The 19,109-nt window shown below is 46.0% G+C and overlaps 1 protein-coding gene across 6 annotated transcripts in view; it reads left to right on the top strand.

Moving 5' to 3' along the window:
• Nucleotides 1-19,109, top strand: part of LOC124039583 (ras-responsive element-binding protein 1-like) — a 73,607-nt gene that overhangs the window by 22,947 nt on the left and 31,551 nt on the right. For 3 of the 6 annotated variants that reach the window (XM_046355706.1, XM_046355709.1, XM_046355708.1), the window contains one exon: nucleotides 2,266-2,372. The exons of 2 other annotated variants lie outside the window; for them this stretch is intronic. The gene's annotated coding sequence lies outside the window, so the exon portion shown is untranslated. Of the gene's footprint in view, nucleotides 1-491; nucleotides 548-2,265; nucleotides 2,373-19,109 lie in introns of those variants that run through there. One more of the 6 variants, XM_046355707.1, reaches the window with a different exon arrangement.

Genomic DNA, 19,109 nt, shown 5'->3' on the forward strand with positions numbered 1-19,109 from the left:
AATAATGAGAAGAGACGTGCTTAGGCCAAAACACACTAGCAAAGGACATTAGACAGGTGGAAATCTGTCCTTTGGTCTGATGAGTCCAAATTTGAGATTATTGTTTCCAACCGCTGTGTCTTTGTGAGACAGAGTTGGTGAACGGATGATCACCGCATGTGTGGTTCCCACTGTGAAGCATGGAGGAGGCGGTGTGGGGGTGCTTTGCTGGTGACACTGTCTGAGATTTTATTTAGAATTCACGGCAATTAACCAGCATGGATACCACAGCATTCTGCGGTGATACACCATCCCATCTGGTTTGCACTTAGTCCCACTATCATTTGTTTTTCAACAGGACAATGACCCAACTCACTTCCAGGCTGTGTAAGGACTATTTGACCAAGAAGGAGAGTGACGGAGTGCTGCATCTGATGACCTGGCTTCCACAATCACCTGACCTCAACCCCCGTTTGGGATGAGGTGGACTGCAGAGTGAAGGAAAAGCAGTCGACAAGTGCTCAGCATATGTGGGAACTCCTTCAAGACGGTTGGAAAAGCATTCCAGGTGAAGCTTGGTTGAGAGAATGTCAAGCGTGTGCAAAGTTGTCATCAAGGCAAAGGGTGGCTACTTATATTTTGATTTTGTTTAACACTTTTTTTTGGTTTCTACTTGATTCCATATGTTATGTCATAGTTTTGATGCCTTAACTATTATTCTACAATGTAGAAAATAGTAAAAATAAAACAAAACCCTTGAACAGGTGTGTCAACTTATGACTGATTGTGTGTGTGTGTGTGTGTGTGTGTGTGTGTGTGTGTGTGTGTGTGTGTGTGTGTGTGTGTGTGTGTGTGTGTGTGTGTGTGTGTGTGTGTGTGTGTGTGTGTGTGTGTGTGTGTGTGTGTGTGTGTGTGTGTAATAGATATATATATATTTTTTTAGTTTGAAACAGGTAGCCATAGCACTTTTTTTTTACACCTGCAAGTGTGTAGTCTTAAAAGTAGATTTGAGACTTTTTATTTATTTTTATGTGCACTGATCAGTGTCTAATCATCTGTATCGATCCCTTTTTGCACCACTTGTAAAGCTTAGTTCAAACCAAGCTTCTGTGGTGGGTTTTATATGTAGGTTAAGTTATTCTCTGCTCCAGAGTAGCATGGCCTTTCACCTGTCCGACAGCTAAGTCGTGTACGCAGCACGCACGGTGACCCTGCTGGACTTACAGTGGGCCACAGTTAGTCTCCTGTGACGTGTACACAGACTAGGACGCGCATGTAGCATTTCATGTGAACAGGACTTGAGATGCTTGGGGACACAGTCAACTGGTCGTGGCTAAACAGGCATTTTGAACCGAAAATGTCTTCTCCGCCCAGCCCCATTATAACTGCCTCTCTTTCTGCCTCTTAATTAGGCCCTCTTACCAGCCACTAATCTGATAATCTCTGTTCTGTCCCTCCTTTCCTCTCTCTCGACCCCTCCTCCCTCTCGCTCATCCCTGTCCTCTCCCGTCTCTCTCATCCATCCTATCTGTCCTGTTTTAGCTAGCCATTTTCCTCCTCCCTTCCTCCCTCTTTTTCTTATCCATCCTTTGCTCTCTTTCATACACAGATCCGTACGCACGGACACACTCCTCTCGGGAGACAACTCCACAACACCCTGCTATAGCCACCATTTAGAATGCGTTCTCCCTCCCTTCCCCCCTCATCTTAGTTTTTTCCCCCCCAAACCTCTTTCACAAAGTAGATAAGCTGTCGGTGGCTCTGCACTGTAATGCCATGTTGTGTCCATCTATCCTTGTTTGTCTCACCTATTACCAAAATAAAATCAGCTGTCAACAGCTTTTAGTGCTAGTCTGACATGTTGGAAATAAATGCCACAATGAGAATGACTGTCTCGTGTTGGGTTCATGGTTGGGCCTCCGTTTCAACTCGCCATCCTGCAAAGGGCCACAGTTTCCTGGTTTTGCTGTCGGCAGTGTGTGTGTTGGTGCTCAGAGACAAGTTTATGTGATAAGAGTACACGTTGTTTGATTATTTTACAGCTTAACAAGGCAAGAAATCAGTCTACTATCTCTGAGTGTCTCACACACACACACACACACACACACACACACACACACACACACACACACACACACACACACACGCACACACACACACACACACACACACACACACACACACACACACACACACACACACGATCTGTCATTGCATGCTGCTCTGGTCTAAGATGAGAAGGCTTGTGTGTGTGTATTGATGACGGTCTCTGTGCTCTCCCTGCAGTGTGAGCAGTGGGGTGCTGACACTCGAGGTGGGCAGGCAGGCCGTGGTCTCCCACCCAGGCCCTGAGCTCCGAGCCCAGACGCGTTTTTGCCCTGGTCTCTCGACGGGTAAATATAAGGCTCTCTCTTCCATCCATCCCACCACTCAATACTGTAAACTCCCCATATACTGAAGGCTGTGCTTTAAGCTTCACTCAGCATGTCTACTTTTTTTCTCTCTTTATTCATTCGTCATCCGTATCCTTTTTCACATTTTCATATGTTCTTCCATTCTTGCGCTTTTTTTGAGTGTTTTGACATTCATCAGTTGCTTTCTATAGACGTAGGTGGAGAACAGTACAAGTTAAAGTACATTCTAAAGACTCATTTTGCTTCATTACCCATTTTGGATGAAATTGTGTCATTGTTTTCTTCCAGTAGTCTTGGTGTGTGCGTAGAGCACACTGATACTCACTGTGGCTAGCACTCAAGTCATTGTCCAGGCTCTGCGCTATGTGCATGGCATGCTGTCATCTCTACCCTCTCTTTATCTGGCTGTGCTTTTAAGAGGAGTCCTTTTCCTCAATTCTTTGTCGCACACACGCCACCTCCAACGTGTGTAGGTAAGTCACACAGATTACACACTTTGAGTCACCACTCTTTGCATTGTTGGCAGTATGGTATTCCCACCTCCCTCACCCCTCTGATTGTTGGGTCGGCCCTTGGATTGATGGGAGTCAGGACTGAACCATTTGAGTATGCACTGATTCTTTTTTTCATTTTCTACCATTCTCTCAGTTCTGTTAGGTGTCATATTTAGACCTGAATATAGGCTACTGCCATGATTTTATTTACATATTATATGCAGCTGCAGCATTTCTAAATAATTTAATTGTAAATGTGTCCTATAAATTAATTATTGATGTCAAAATCCTGGGCTTGTCCATCCTATCTTTACACGGATTAATTAATGGTGTTCCTATACTTATTGTACTCCTGTTTAGTACAGTCTGCCTGTCCCTAGTTAGGCTGAGAGCTTGTGTAAAGTGTGTTCTAGAGGAAGCCATGTATCCAGTAAGAACATGTTTGGGTCCCAGCATGCATACGGTCTGTCTGAAACAACTACCCTGTAACTACCAATCACATTCATACTGAGGAGAGGAGGGGCGAAAGAGAGAAATGAACAATGTCCTAGAAATCTACACAGTATTACAATCAAGTGTTTTTAAAAATGTATTTATAACAATTGAGAATATTAGTATAAAGTGATTGTATCAAGATGAGCACCTCATTGAACTCGGTGACTACCTCCTTGAGTTATGTGTGGGTGAAAGTATGTGTATACTGTTATTCTGTGTCTTGGTGCATGTGGCTGATTTAAAAAAAGAAAAAAGAAAGTGTGTGTGTGTGTGGAGAGAGACAGACAGACGGGGGGGGAGAGAGGACAGACGGGAGGTATGAGGACAGACGGGGGGGGGGGAGAAGAGGACAGACGGGAGGTATGGGGACGGACGGGAGGTATGGGGACGGACGGGAGGTATGGGGACGGACGGGAGGTATGGGGACGGACGGGAGGTATGGGGACGGACGGGAGGTATGGGGACGGACGGGAGGTATGGGGACGGACGGGAGGTATGGGGACGGACGGGAGGTATGGGGACGGACGGGAGGTATGGGGACGGACGGGAGGTATGGGGACGGACGGGAGGTATGGGGACGGACGGGAGGTATGGGGACGGACGGACGGGAGGTATGGGGACGGACGGACGGGAGGTATGGGGACGGACGGACGGGAGGTATGGGGACGGACGGACGGGAGGTATGGGGACGGACGGACGGGAGGTAGGGAGAGGGGACGGACGGGAGGTAGGGAGAGGGGACGGACGGGAGGTAGGGGAGGGGACGGACGGACGGACGGGGGAGAGGGGACGGACGGACGGACGGGGGAGAGGGGACGGACGGACGGACGGACCGGGGAGAGGGGACGGACGGACGGACGGACCGGGACGGACGGACCGGGGGAGAGGGGACGGACGGACGGACGGACCGGGACGGACGGACCGGGGGAGAGGGGACGGACGGACGGACGGACGGACCGGGGAGAGGGGACGGACGGACGGACGGACGGACCGGGGAGAGGGGACGGACGGACGGACGGACGGACCGGGGAGAGGGGACGGACGGACGGACCGGGGAGAGGGGACGGACGGACGGACCGGGGGAGAGGGGACGGACGGACGGACGGACCGGGGAGAGGGGACGGACGGACGGACGGACGGGGGAGAGGGGACGGACGGACGGACGGACCGGGGAGAGGGGACGGACGGACGGACGGACGGACCGGGGGAGAGGGGACGGACCGGGGGAGAGGGGACGGACCGGGGGGAGAGGGGACGGACGGACGGACCGGGGGAGAGGGGACGGACGGACGGGGGGAGAGGGGACGGACGGACGGGGGGAGAGGGGACGGACGGACGGACGGGGGGAGGAAGGGAGAGAGAAGAGGAAATAAGAGAGGAGAGGGAGGAGAGGATACTGAGAGGGCAGGAAAATATATATTTGGCTGGGCTGTGGGTCTCGACAGACATTTTCCGTGGCCACATTGTTCCGTGGTTGGTTGAAACACACCCCTCCCATCTCTTCCTCCCTCCCATCTCTTCCTCTCCTCCCTCCTCCCATCTTCTTCACACCAGAGCCCAGATCTGTGAGAGGAATGCAAGCCAGTGGAGCTTCCACATTACTGATGCTATCTGCATGGCTTATCAGATCGAGTTTAAACTATTTGTGGGTATGTGCGTGACTATTGGTAGCCCTATGTAGGTCTAGATGTAGGTGTGTGTGTGTACACGTCTCCTTTATTAGTCCAAGGAGAGGATTGAATCCGGTTATGTTAGCAGTTTGTTTAGGAGAGATTATCCTAACTCTCATTTGTCACCGTGGGATGTGGTAACTCACTTCTCTCTGCCTAGCAACTGACTCTGTTGTGACATGCTGCTGCTGCCGATACTGAGCCAAGATCTTTCACTTTAGCAGAGAAACAAATATCCCGATTTATTGAATGAAATGTGTGTGTGTGTTGACCTAAACACATGGGAGATAGATACTTGCACACTGTCAAACCATTTGGGGTAAACTACAAAAAGATATTAAAATCCCTGAACACATCCATATAGCCTAAAGCGTGTTAAGCGTTTACCATAGGTGTAGCCTTAGCTTATTATAAAAGGAGGAGGAAGCGACTGAAAGAGGGATGGAGAAAGACGGCGAGAGTGAGAAAGGGAGACGATGGAGGGGAAGGGGAAAAACAGGATGATTGAGAGGAAGAGGAAACGGAGAAGAGGCTCTGTCCGTTCCTGTATGCCTCCCCCTCCTTGCCTCTGTAAACATTGTACTGCACCGACACCCTGACCTTTGCTCTGTGAGAGGGGGTGGAAGAGCGACAGAGCTAGAGGCATTGTAGATGTGGTTAAAAGTGTGTGTGAATTTTCTCTACCTGTTGCATCTGTGTTGCATTTGAGTTGGCCCTACCTGTTGCATTTGTGTGTGTGTGTGGGTTGGTTGTGTGTGTGTGTGTGTGTGTGTGTGTGTGTGTGTGTGTGTGTGTGTGTGTGTGTGTGTGTGTGTGTGTGTGTGTGTGTGTGTGTGTGTGTGTGTGTGTGTAGGTTGTGTAGGTTGTGTGTGTGCGTGCGACATGTCAGGGCAGGGTAGTCTGAGGGGAAGGAGAGGGAGGGAGGATGGGTAATTGCAGCTGAGTGTGAGCTGAAGGAGGAGAGAAACAGGGGAGGGGGAGGGGTGGTCCTCCTCTAAAAACTCACAAGAAGCTGGCCAGTGAGAAGGGGGAGAGAGAGAATGCTCCCCATCAGTCAGACACAGCCACCATACACACGTGCAGAGAGAAAGAGGGAAGTGGAACACTGACTGGCGAGTCTGTGCTTCCTGTTGTGATCGAGGAGAGTGTCATGCTCTGCCACTTTGTCTAAACGCCAGTCAGTCACATCATCACAGGCAGGCCAGACAGGACCAACTGTACTTTACTGTTCTGTCACTCACAAACACACAAAACTATGCTGCTATGTATTGGCCGAAAGGCTATTCTATTCTGCATTTTCCATCAACGACCCTACATTAACTTGGATTAGGCTATTGCATTTCTTAAACCTTACACTTGTGGGAATTGGCCTATAGTGCCTTCAGAAAGTATTCCTACCTCTTGACTTATTCCACATTTTGTTGTTACAGCCTGAATTCTAAATTCATTTTTTAAATTTATTTAAATTCTACACATGATACCCCAATAATGACAGTTATTGTACATTTTATAGAAAATAAAATATGAAAATATTTAATTTACACCTGAGTCAATACTTTGTAAAAACACCTTTGGCGGAGATTACAGCTTTGAGTCATCTTGAGTATGTATATCAGCATTGTACATCTGGATTTAGGGATTTACTCCCATTCTTGCAGATTTTCTCAAGCTCTGTTAAGTTAGATGTGGAGCAGCAATCTTCAAGTCTTCCACAGATTTTCAATGGGATTCAAGTCTGTGGTTTGGCTGGGCCACTCTAGCAGACTTTCACATTCTTATTATGAAGCCATTCAAGCGTTGCTTTGGCTGTATGTTTGGGGTCATTGTCCTGTTGGAACGTAAATCTTTGCCCCCAGTCTAAGGATGTTTGCACTCTAAAGCAGATCCTTTTCAGTCTCCCAGTCCCTGCCCCATAGCATGAAGCTGCCACAAATTTGCAAACATTTCTAAAAACACGTTTTCATTTTGTCATTAATGTGTATTTTGTGTAGATTTGTGAGCAAAAAAATAGATGTATCAATGTTGAGTTCAGGCTGTAGCAACAAAATGTGGAATGAGTCTAGGGGTATGAATACTTTCTGAAGGCACTATATGGATAGGGCTAAATTGAAATGTTTCTTACAGAAGAATTTTGAAACGCATATGCATTATTACACTGAGAAAAAAAAAATCCTATCAAATTGTATTTGTCACATGCTTCGTAAACAACAAGTGTAGACGAACAGGGAAATGCTTAATTATGCGTCCTTCCCAACAATGCAGAAAGCAAAAAAGGAGAGAGAATAGAAAACTAACACAATGAATAAATACACAATGAGTAACAATGACTTGAGTATCACGGGGTACCAACACCGAGTCGATGTGCAGAGGTACAAGGTAATTGAGGTAGATATGTACATATAGGCAGGGATAAACTGACTAGGCAACAGGATTAGTAGCAGCAGCGTATGTGATGAGTCAAAAGAGTTAGTGCGAAGAGTCAATGCACATAGTCTTGGTAGCTATTGGTTAACTATTTGACTACACTGAACAAAAATATAAACGCAACATGTAAAGTGTTGGTCCCATGTTTTACGAGCTGAAATAAAAGATCCCATTTGCACAAAAAGCTAATTTTGCACAAATTTTCTGCACAAATTTGTTTATATTCCAGTTAGTGAACATTTGTCCTTTGCCAAGACAATCCATCCACCTGACAGGTGAGGCATATCAAGAAGCTGATTAAACAGCATGATCATTACACAGGTAATTTAAGTCACACCGGCCTCACAACCGCAAACCACGTGTATGGTGTGTGGGCGAGCGGTTTACTGATGTCAACATTGTGAACAGAGTACCCCATGGTGGCGTTGGGGTTATGGTATGAGCAGGCATAAGCTACGGACAATGAGCACAATTGCATTTTATCTGATGGCAATTTGAATGCACAAAAATACCGTGATGAGATCCTGAGGCCCATTTTTTTGGGGGGGGGGGGGGGTCGTATCTGTGATCAACAGATGTATATCTATATTCCCAGTCATGTGAAATGCATAGATTTTATTTATTTATTTAAACGGACCGATTTGGCATGCTTGTATGCCATCAAAGCGGTATTTATTATAATACTCAACGTCTCATCTTTCCAAATACATTGAGTCTTTGTAATTAACAGCAAATCCCTCACTCAGACAACAAACATATTGCATAACTGACCCCATATAGCAGGGGGGGGGGGGCACTTGTCACGAGTGGTGCTCAAGTTCAAAATGGCTGTCTGTCAAAACCCATAAAGAGCTGTGATGCGCAGAGCCTGAGCTCTGATATCATGTATAGCATGTTACTGTACAGCCACTGCGTTCCAATGTACAGTTGAAGTTTACATACACCGTAGCCAAATAATTTAAACTCCGTTTTTCACAATTCCTGACATTTAATTCTAGTACAAATTCCCTGTCTTAGGTCCATTGGGATCACCACTTTATTCTGACATTGCAGTTCTTAAAATAAAGGTAGAGAGAATGATTTATTTCAGCTTTTATTTCTTTCATCACATTCCCAGTGGGTCAGAAGTTTACATACACTCAATTACTATTTGGTAACATTGCCTTTAAATTGTTTAACTTTGGTCAAACGTTTCGGGTCGCCTTCCACAAGCTTCCCACAGTAAGTTGGGTGAATTTTGTCCCATGGTGTTCTTCAACTTGCAAGCATCCCCCTTTTTCCTCCAAACATAACGATGGTCATTATGGCCAAACAGTTCTATTTTTGTTTAATCAGATGAGGAGATTTCTCCAAAAAGTACAATCTTTGTCCCCATGTGCAGTTGCAAACTGTAGTCTGGCTTTTTAATGACTGTTTTGGAGCAGTGGCTTCTTCCTTGCTGAGTGACCTTTCAGGTTATGTCGATATAGGACTAATTTTACAGTGGATATAGATACTTTTGTACCTGTTTCCTCCAGCATCTTCACAAGGTATTTTGCTGTTGTTCTGGGATCGATTTGCACTTTTCACACAAAGTACGTTCATCTCTAGGAGACAGAACACGTCTCCTTCCTGAGCGGTATGACGGCTACGTGGTCCCATGGTGTTTATACTTGCATACTATTGTTTGTACATATGAACACCTCCTATTGACTCAAATGACGTCAATTAGCCTATCGGAAGCTTTTAAATCCATGACATAATTTCTGGAATTTTCCATGCTGCTTTAAAGGCACAGTCATCTTAGTGTATGTAAACTTCTGACCCACTGGAATTGTGATACAGTGAATTGTAAGTGAAATAATCTGCCTGCAAACAATTGTTGGAAACATTACTTGTCATGCACAAAGTAGTCCTAACCAACTTGCCAAAACTATAGTTTGTTAACAAGAAATGTGTGGAGTGGTTGAAAAACAAGTTTTAATGACTCCAACCTAAGTGTATGTAAACTTCTGACTTCGACTGTAGGTACCTATCAGTGTCCAAATCTGGCATTTTCAACCTGTATACAGGTACAAGTGTAAAGGGCTACACAAAGACAATCCACAACAACCAACTTTGGTCTGCTGTCTCTCTTGGCATGTAAAAGAGAGAGACTGTTAGGAGGGGGGAAGTTGACTTCTCTTGGTGTCAGGATGAGTGAGACCAGTCTCAAGCTGGCCTCAAGCTAGGCCCATCTCATGGCTAGCAAATGAATTACACCAACTACAATACCTCTCTTGCCAATTGGCCTGGACCCTTTGTCGACACGGAGCCCCGCCGATCCATCTCAACTGGTCTGCTGACGTAATTCGGCCAATTTGCTCTTAACCGGCCTTTGCGTCATGGATGTTGGTGATGATTCATCTGATTGCCCGGCCCGCTAGCTTCTTGAACGCCATGTCTCCCGCTCGCCTAGCATCGTCATCGACTACCAAATGGCTCCCTGTTTCATCTACTGCTGCTCATTGGACCATATGATCACTCAGCTACACAGATGATGCCTGCCGGACTGTTTAAAAAAAAAAAAATGTATTTCACCTTTATTTAACCAGGTAGGCTAGTTGAGAACAGGTTCTCATTTGCAACTGCGACCTGGCCAAGATAAAGCATAGCAGTGTGAACAGACAACACAGAGTTACACATGGAGTAAACAATTAACAAGTCAATAACACAGAGAAAAAAAGGGGAGTCTATATACAATGTGTGCAAAAGGCATGAGGAGGTAGGCGAATAATTACAATATTGCAGATTAACAATGGAGTGATAAATGATCATGTACAGGTAGAGATATTGGTGTGCAAAAGAGCAGAAAAGTAAATAAATAAAAACTGTGGGGATGAGGTAGGTGAAAATGGGTGTGCTATTTACCAATAGATTATGTACAGCTGCAGCGATCGGTTAGCTGCTCAGCTAGCTGATGTTTGAAGTTGGTGAGGGAGATAAAAGTCTCCAACTTCAGCGATTTTTGCAATTCGTTCCAGTCACAGGCAGCAGAGTACTGGAACGAAAGGCGGCCGAATGAGGTGTTGGCTTTAGGGATGATCAATGAGATACACCTGCTGGAGTGCGTGCTACGGATGGGTGTTGCCATTGTGACCAGTGAGCTGAGATAAGGCGGAGCTTTGCCTAGCATGGCCTTGTAGATGACCTGAAGCCAGTGGGTCTGGCGACGAATATGTAGCGAGGGCTAGCCGACTAGAGCATACAAGTCGCAGTGGTGGGTAGTATAAGGTGCTTTAGTGACAAAACGGATGGCACTGTGATAAACTGCATCCAGTTTGCTGAGTAGAGTGTTGGAAGCAATTTAGTAGATGACGTCGCCGAAGTCGAGGATCGGTAGGATAGTCAGTTTTACTAGGGTAAGCTTGGCAGCGTGAGTGAAGGAGGCTTTGTTGCGGAATAGAAAGCAGATTCTTGATTTGATTTTCGATTGGAGATGTTTGATATGGGTCTGGAAGGAGAGTTTGCAGTCTAGCCAGACACCTAGGTACTTATAGGTGTCCACATATTCAAGGTTGGAGCCATCCAGTGTGGTGATGCTAGGTGGGCATGCGGGTGCAGGCAGCGATCGGTTGAAAAGCATGCATTTGGTTTTACTAGCGTTTAAGAGCAGTTGGAGGCCACGGAAGGAGTGTTGTATGGCATTGAAGCTCGATTGGAGGTTAGATAGCACAGTGTCCAATGACGGGCCGAAAGTGTATACAATGGTGTCGTCTGCGTAGAGGTGGATCAGGGAATCGCCCGCTGCAAGAGCAACATCATTGATATATACAGAGAAAAGGGTCGGCCCGAGAATTGAACCCTGTGGCACCCCCATAGAGACTGCCAGAGGACCGGACAACATGCCCTCCGATTTGACACACTGAACTCTGTCTGCAAAGTAATTGGTGAACCAGGCAAGGCAGTCATCCGAAAAACCGAGGCTACTGAGTCTGCCGATAAGAATATGGTGATTGACAGAGTCGAAAGCCTTGGCAAGGTCGATGAAGACGGCTGCACAGTACTGTCTTTTATCGATGGCGGTTATGATGTCGTTTAGTACCTTGAGTGTGGCTGAGGTGCACCCGTGACCGGCTCGGAAACCGGATTGCATAGTGGAGAAGGTACGGTGGGATTCGTACATTAACACGGTATTCGTACATTAACACGGTACTTCATTTTGTTTATCTGTTGGCCCCAGCTTCGAACTCAGGCCCTGTGTGTAGCCAACTGACCCTCTCTGCCCATTCAACGCCATTTACCCGTTGTTGTTGTCCTAGCTCTTTACCTGTTGTTGTCTCACCCGTTGTAGTCTTAGCTCTCCCAATCAACACCTGTGATTGCTTTATACCTTTCTCTAATGTCAATATGCCTTCATACTGTTGTTTAGAACAGTTCTCATTGTTTTATTTTACTGCGGAGCCCCTAGTCCTGCTCAACATGCCTCGGATAGCCCCCTTGTACCACCACCCACACATGCGGAGACCACACCTAGCTTTACTGGCGCCTCCAGAGATGCAACCTCTCTCACAGTCACTCATTGCCTAGGTTTACCCCCACTGTACTCGCACCCTACCATACCCTTGTCTGTACACTATGCCCTGAATCTATCCTACCACGCCCAGAAATCTGCTCCTTTTATTCTCTGTTCCCAAAGCACTCTGGACGACCAGTTTTTATAGCCTTTAGCCGTACCCTCATCCTACTCCTCTCCCCCTCAGTTCCTCTGGTGATGTAGAGGTTAACCCAGGCCCTGTGTGTCCCCAGGCGCTCTCATTTGTTGACTTTTGTGTGCTTTATCACACTCCACCAACCCTGATGTCCTAGCTGTGTCTGAATCCTGGCTTAGGAAGGCTACCAATTTCCATCCCCAATTACAACATTTCCCGTCAAGACAGAACTGCTAAAGGGAGAGGAATTGGAATCTACTGTAGAGAGCCTGCAGAGTTCTATCATACTATCCAGGTCTATGCCCAAACGGTTTGAGCTTCTACTTTTAAAGATCCATCTCTCCAGAAATAAGTGCCTCACAGTTTCCGCTTGTTATAGACCCCCCCTCAGCTCCCAGCTGTGCACTGGACACCATATGTGAATTGATTGCCCCCCATCTATCGTCAGAGTTCGTACTGCTAGGTGACGTAAATTGGGATATGCTTAACACCCCGGCTGTCCTACAATCTAACACAAATGATCAAGAACCTACCAGGTACAACCCCCAAATCCGAAAACATGGGCACACTCATAGATCTCATCCTGACCAACTTTCCCTCTAAATACACCTCTGCTGTTTTCAACCAGGGTCTCAGTGATTACTGCCTCATGGCCTGCGTCTTGTTATGCGTCCGCGGTCAAACAACCATCCCTCATCACTGTCAAACACTTCCTAAAACACTTCTGCGAGCAGGCCTTTCTAATCATCCTGTCCCGGGTATCCTGGAAGGATATTAACCTCATCCTGTCAGTAGAGGATTCCTGGTTGTTCTTTAAAAGTGCGTTCCTCACCATCTTAAATAATGCCCCTTTCAAAAAATTTGAACTAAGAACAGATATAGGCCTTGGCGTACTGCACTAGCTTCAAATAGTTCCCGCGATATGCAACAAGTCAGGAACCAATAAACACATTCAGTTAGGAAAGCAAAGGCTAGCTTTTTCAAACAGAAATGTGCATCCTGCAGCACTAATTCCCAAAAGTTTTGGGACACTGTAAAGTCCATGGAGAATAAGAGTATCTCCCAGCTGCCCGCTGCACTGAGACTAGGAAACACTGTCACCACTGATAAATCCACGATAATTTAATTTCAATAAGCATTTCTCTACGGCTGGCCATGCTTTCCATCTAGCTACCCCAATCCCGGCCAACAGCTTTGCACCACCCGCAGCAACTGGTCCAAGCCCCCCCTCCCCGCTTCTCCTTCACCCAAATCCAGACAGCTTATGTTCTGAAATAGATGCAAAATCTGGACCCCTACCAATCAGCTGGGCTAGACAATCTGGACCCTCTCTTCCTCAAATGATCCACCGCCATTGTTGCAACCCCTATTACTAGTCTGTTCAACCTCTTTCGTATCGTCTGAGATTCCTAAAGATTGGAAAGCGGTCGCGGTCATACCCCTCTTTAAAGTGGGAGACACTCTAGACCCAAACGGTTAGACCTTTATCCATCCTGTCCTGCCTTTCTAAAGTCTTCGAAAGCCAAGTGAACAAACAGACCACCGACTATTTCGAATCCCACCATACCTTCTCCGCTACACAATCTGGTTCTGAGCTGGACACGGGTGTACCTCAGCCACGCTCAAGGTCCTAAACGATATAACCACCATCGATAAAATACAGTATTGTGCGGCCGTCTTCATCGACCTGGCCAAGGCTTTCAACTCTGTCAATCACTGTATTCTTATCGGCAGATTCAACAGCATTGGTTTCTCTGAATGCCTTGCCATGTTCACCAACTACTTCTAGGAGTTCAGTGTGTCAAATCGGAGGGCTTGTTGTCCGGACCTCTGGCAGTCTCTATGGGGGTGCTACAGGGTTCAATTCTCGGGCCGACTCTTTTCTCTGAATATATCAATGATGTCGCTCTTGCTGAGGGTGATTCTTTGATCTACCTCTACGCAGACGACACCATTCTGTTTACATCTGGCCCTTCTTTGGAGACTGTGTTAATACCTTGGTGTCTGGCTAGACTGTAAACTCTCCTTCCAGACTCACATTAAGCATCTCCAATCCCAAGTGAAATCCAGAATCACCTTCCTATTTCGCAGCAAAGCCTCCTTCACTCATGCTGCCAAACATACCCTCGTAAAACTGACTTTCCTACTAATCCTAGACTTCAGCGACATTATTTACAAAATAGCCTCCAACACTCTACTCAGACTGCATCCAATTTGCTATCACAGTGCCATCCGTTTTGTCACCAAAGCACCATATGCTACTCACCATTGCGACCTGTAGGCTCTCATTGGCTGGTCCTCGCTACATATTCGTCTCCAAATCCACTGGCTCCAGGTCATCTAGAAGTCTTTGCTAGGTAAAGCTCTGCCTTATCTCAGCTCACTGGTCACCCACTTGTAGCACACGCTCCAGCAGGTATACTTCACTGGTCATCCCCAAAGCCAACACCTACTTTTGCTGCCTTCCAGTTCCCTGCTGCCAATGACTGGAACAAATTGCAAAAATCACTGAAGTTGTAGACTTATCTCTCTCTCTAACTTTAAGCGTCAGCTGTCAGAGCAGCTTACCGATCGCTGCAGCTGTACACAGGCCATCTGTAAATAGCCCATCCAACCTCATCCCCATATTTATTTGATCTGCTCTTTTGCACACCAGTATTTCTACTTACACATCCTCATCGGCACATATATCACTCCAGTGTAAATTGCTAAATTGTAATTACTTCACCATTAGTGGCCTATTTATTGCCTTACCTTTCTATTGTGTTATTGACTGTATGTTTGTTTATCCTGTGTGTAACACTGCTGTTTTTGTCACACTGCTTTGCTTTATCTGGGCCAGGTCGCAGTTGTAAATGAGAACTTGTTCTCAACTGGCCTACCTGGTGAAATAAATAAATAAAAAGAACATTAGGAGGGAAGGTTGACTTCTCTTGGTGTCAGGAGAGAGACCGTTAGGACGGGAGGTAGCCTAGTGGTTAGAGCGTTGGACTAGTAACCGGAAGGTTGCAAGATCGAATCCCTGAGCTGACAAGGTAAAAATCTGTCATTCTGCCCCTGAACAAGGCAGTTAACCCACTGTTCCTAGGCCATCATTGAAAATAAGAATTTGTTCTTAACTGACTTGCCTAGTTAAATAAAGGTAAACTATATATATTTTTTAAGGAATGGGAAGTTTACTTCTCTTGGTGTCAGGAGAGGGACCGTTAGGATGGAAAGTTGACTTCTCTTGGTGTCAGGAGAGAGACAGGAGGGAAAGTTGACTTCTCTTGGTGTCAGGAGAGAGACAGTTAGGAGGGAAAGTTGACTTCTCTTGGTGTCAGGGGAGAGACCGTTTAGGAGGGAAAGTTGACTTCTCTTGGTGTCAGGAGAGAGACAGTTAGGAGGGAAAGTTGACTTCTCTTGGTGTCAGGAGAGAGACAGTTAGGAGGGGGTAATAAATAGCCAACATGTGGTCATTGGATCTCTCCCTCCCTCTCCCCTTCTCTCCTTTCCCCCAAGTCCCTACCTAACCCAGTCTGAACTGACAAGCCAGCCTTGATAAAGATGGCTCCTCTCTCTCATACACGCACACTCACACAAAAACACTCTTCTACGTAAGACAACTCCCCACAACACCCGGCTGTAGCCACCAGTGGAATGCTTTGAAAAGGCATCCATGCATCCTCCCTCTCTCCATCTCTCGCTCTCTTGCATATTTAACACAACGCTAGCTAGTTAGCGTGCTAACGTCGTGAGGGACCCGAAGGTGAACGGATTATAAACAACACTGCTCTGTTAGTGCTGGGTGAGAGCAACCCCCTTCCCCCCACTCCCAATGTTTGCTTTGAAGAGCATGTGTCAGTTTTGGCAGTTTGGCTCAGGGCTCATTGTCTCTCTATCTGCCTTGCTGGTAGAGGACTCAACTTCCTTATTTAATGTATTACTCATTGAACATAAAGCTGCAATATGTAACTTTTTGACGACCCGACCGAATTAACATAGAAATGTGAGTTGTAGATCTGTCATTCTCATTGAAAGCAAGTCTAAGAAGCGGTAATCTCTAGATCTGTTCTGTGTGCTATTTCTATTCTTCCCGTTAAGTTTCGTTTTTGCGTCTTATACTTTCGGTTTTGTACACCAGCTTCAAACAGCTAAAAATACAATATTTTGGGTTATTGAAAATATATTCAGTTGTTTAGATGGTACAATGATTCTCTACACTAAAATAGCTTGTGTTGTCACATAAACTGAAATTATGCGAACTATTAGGAAATGGCAGAAAGATTTCTGCATATTGTGTCTTAAACAATGGTTGTAGTTTTGAGTCTAATACAAGTAGCAAAGTTGCTCAAGGTGATGCAAAGTTAGCCTTGGTTTAAACACAATGCCTTCGGAAAGTATTCATACCCCTTTACTTTTTCTACATTTTGTTACGTTACAGCATTATTCTAAAATAGATTTTTTTTTAAAGAACATCCTCAGAAATCTACACACAATATCCCATAATGACAAAGCGAAAACAGGTTTTAGAAATTTTAGCAAATGCATAACTTTTTTTACATAAGTATTCAGACCCTTTGCTATGAGACTCTAAATTGAGCTCAGGTGCATCCTGTTTCCATTGACCATCCTTGAGATGTTTCTACAACTTGATTGTTGTCCACCTGAGGTATATTCAATTGATTGGACATGATTTTTAAAGGCACACACCTGTTTATGTAAGGTCCCACAGTTGGCAGTGCATGTCAGAGCAAAAACCAAACCATGAGGTCGAAGGAATTGTCCTAGAGCTCCGAGAACGGATTGTGTCGAGGCACAGATCTGGGGAAGGGTACCAAAATAATTATGCAGTATTGAAGGTCCGCAAGAACACAGTGGCCTCCATCATTCTTAAATGGAAGAAGTTTGGAACCACAAAGACTCTTCCTAGAGCTGGCTGCCCGGCCAAACTGAGCAATCGGGGGAGAAGGGCCTTGGTCAGGGAGGTGACCAAGAACCCGATAGTCACTCTGACAGAGATCCAGAGTTCCTCTGTGGAGATGGTTGTCCTTCTGGAAGGTTCTCCCATCTCTGCAGCACTCCACCAATAAGACCTTTATGGTAGAGTGGCCAGACGGAAGCCACTCCTCAGTAAAAGGCACATGACAGTCCGCTTCAAGTTTGCCAAAAGGCACCTGAAGACTCTCAGGGCATGACAAACAAGATTATCTGGTCTGATGAAACCAAGATTGAACTCTTTGGCCTGAATGCCAAGCGTCACATCTGGAGGAAACCTGGCACCATCCTTACTGTGAAGCATGGTGGTGGCAGCATCAAGCTGTGTGGGTGTTTTCAGCGGCAGGTACTGGGAGACTAGTCAGGATTTTAGGCAAAGATGAACGGAGCAAAGTACTGAGAGATCCTTGATGAAAACCTGCTCCAGAGCTGAAAATATCTGTGCAGCAACTCTCCCCATCCAACCTGATAGAGCTTGAGAGGATCTGCAGAGAAGAATGGGAGAAACTCCCCAAATACAGGTGTGCCAGGCTTGTAGTGTCATACCCAAGAATATTTGAGGCCGTAATCGTTGCCAAAGGTGTTTCAACAAAGTACTGAGTAAAGGGTCTGAATACTTATGAAAATGTGATATTTACATTTTATTTATTTATAAATTAGCAAACATTTCTAAAACCCTGTTCGTTTTGTCATTATGGGGTATTTGTGTGTAGATTGCTGAGGATTTTTTATGTATTTAATAAGGTTTTGCAATAAGGCTGTAACCTAACAAAATAAGGAAAAGGTCAAGGCACTAATTTTTAATAAAGTAAGGGAGACTGAATGTTGGCTTTAAATCTATGGAAACGTGTCACAAGTGATTTGTCACCAGCGTTTTGTCCTCACACTGGTGTCCCATCTAGCCCAGCAGGAGGGCTGTGGTGCGACCACCCGTATGACCTTGTCAGCTGACTCATGCGGTTGCCAGATTGGTGGCAGACTGACTGTGTGTGGAAGGGGATGGTGGTGGCGGTTGCTATATTTAAATCAATGTCTTTGGCTTCTGCAAGTTTCCAATAATCATTTGAAATAGTTGATTGCATAGCCTAATACTTCCATGAATCAATCCAACTTCATGAACTTAGCTGGCTATATACATAATATATATGAGCACCTTGTAATTAATTGAACACGTTTATAAAGTTTTGCAAATAAAGTGTAACAACCAATACAGACAGATGTGTTGTTCAGATTGAGGTTAAAGAGTTACAGAAGTTGACAGGAGTTACAATGAAGAAAAGGAGAGAAGCCGAGAGGGCGAGTGTGAGAGAGGATGGAGGGAAGGACCCAGCCAGGCAGTCAGACAAAACAAGATGGAGAGAGAGGGAAGAAGATGGAGAGCAAATGGAGGTGGGAGGAGTCTGAGGAAGGGAGTGCGAGCTGCAAGGGGCCCAATGATAGATGAGGGGAGGGGACAGGACAGGATAGGACAGGACAGGAGAAGAGAGGAGAGGCGTGGAGAGGCATTCTTGTTTGCTGCTCTTTGGCACAGTGTGGCGACTTTTCCATCCACACACACACACACACGCAGTGTAGTGTCTGTGTGTAGGATGGGGGGGGGGGTCAAAGCTGTAGTGAGAGTGATGGCTGGGAACAGATGTAGTAACAGCAGCCACTGCTGCCCCTCCTCCCCCGCACCATCTACACGCATGCACACACTCCTCTCCTGTAACACACAGCACTTTCTCTCCATGAGAGTGTGTTGGAATCTCCAAACAAGTGCAACACTCTCCTCCAGTTGCCTGCTTTGAAACATCACAACAGAAATCTGGAAACCTAGCACGGCCCTTGTGCAATCTCTCTCCTCTCCCCACACCTTTTTTTCCGCTTGGCCTTCTTTCGTTTCTCCAACTCCCCTCTGCATCGGTATCTCTTCTCTCCTCCCTCTCCTCCTGTCTCTCCTCCCCCTCTTTCTTTCCTCCATCTATCCCTCTTTCATCCTTCCTC

This window comes from Oncorhynchus gorbuscha, linkage group LG07, assembly GCF_021184085.1.
Source record: "Oncorhynchus gorbuscha isolate QuinsamMale2020 ecotype Even-year linkage group LG07, OgorEven_v1.0, whole genome shotgun sequence".
Lineage (NCBI taxonomy): Eukaryota > Metazoa > Chordata > Actinopteri > Salmoniformes > Salmonidae > Oncorhynchus > Oncorhynchus gorbuscha.